The sequence below is a fragment of the Adiantum capillus-veneris genome, chromosome 18, assembly GCF_014529385.1.
Source record: "Adiantum capillus-veneris isolate H3 chromosome 18, ASM1452938v2, whole genome shotgun sequence".
NCBI lineage: Eukaryota > Viridiplantae > Streptophyta > Polypodiopsida > Polypodiales > Pteridaceae > Adiantum > Adiantum capillus-veneris.
Genome location: NC_140948.1, coordinates 51,982,942 through 51,984,577, shown reverse-complemented (window position 1 = coordinate 51,984,577; position 1,636 = coordinate 51,982,942).

Below are 1,636 nucleotides of genomic sequence, written 5' to 3'. Positions count from 1 at the left end.
AGAGAAAGCATCATAGATTTTGCTTTTGTGTACTCCTTTTCAAGTGCATTCATGACCCGGCTAGCAAAGTAGACAGGCCGCATCCTAGTGTTATGAGGATCTTGCTGCAACAATACCGCACCCAATGTCTCCTTACCCACACTTGAGCTAACAAAGAATGTAAACTCCCAACGTGGAGGCATGAGCATCAGTAGTTCCACCAAAACCATTTTTATACAAGAAAAGTACTCTTCAAGCTCATCAGACCATGCAAACTCTACATGTTGTGTCAACTTTTGGAGGGGGTGAAGTAACTCCAATGCCAAGTGAATGAAGCGTGACATGTACTTCACCTTTTGAATAAATGAAATTACCTCCTTAAGACTCTTTGGTGATGGTAGCTCAATGAGAGCTTTTGCCTTTGCTGGATCCACCTCAATGCCTTTGGAAGAAACCTTGTGACCAAGCAAGATCACTTCATCCTCACCTACGTGGCACTTGTTGGGATTGAATTGACCTCCCATATCATATAGCTTCTTAAGCTTTCTTCTACCTTCTGTAGATGCAATAATTTAGAGCTATAGATGAAAAAATCATCTATGAATACTCTAATAGACTTCCCAAAGAGTGCTTGAAACACCATGTTCATAAATCGTTGAAACGTTGCTGGAGCATTTGTCAAACCAAATGGCATGACTCTAAAAGCAAAACAACCCCAAGGGGTGATGAAGGTTGTTTTTAATTGATCCTCCAATGCAATACCTATTTGAAAGTAACCAGAGTAGCCATCACATACCGTGTACTTTTCTTTACTTGCTACCTCATTAAGAATCTCATCTTGAAGATGTCGATTGTGGGCAGATGTCGGTCTCTCATGGGTTTTTTGCCTTTCTATAGCTTTAGGGATTTTGCACCATGATCTTTTGTGATATTTACCTCAATCGGAGAGTCGTTGAAGTCTAAAGTGGTTGCCCTTCCTTCTTCTACGATGCTATGTAAGAGCTCATAAGCCCTCTTGTAGTCCACACTACAGGACTCCAGCTCTATGTAGTCTTTGATGCCAAATTTTTTCCCAAAGTGGCATGATTGCCTCTTCTTTGACAAGTTCTTAAGATTCCTTTGGCAACATCTAAACTTCTACTTTGTATCTGTGTGCACTTTTGAATGATTCATGGTAAATAGTGGCATGTTGAATTTCTAGTTGTTCTTTTGCAAGCCATGTGACATTTTCTTCTTTCAAGTAGTCTTCCTCTAACTAATATGGTGGAAGCTCATCAAATTTTTCCTTCATAGTCTTCTTTTTTGGAGTTTGTGAAGTAGATGACAGTGAAATTGGCAGAGTATCATCCAATTTATTGGTCGGACCAACTCTAGCAAGTCCTAGCCAAGCAAAAAAGCTAATAAGGCAACAAAGAGCTCTAAAAAGCACAATCCTAGAAAACTTTATCTTAGGTGCACCTAAGATACAGATGGGTGTAGGTGCATGAAAATTGGTGTCATACTAAATTCATAGGAACTGTATGAGTTGTTGGTGACATGCAAAAGGTCTGATAGCTTCTGGACACCTGCGGTGAGAGTTGTGAACAAATTTGTACCGCTTTTTGAGCTTTTGGTGACTGATAGAGTTATGTTGTGCCAAACTTGATGAAACTTGTCA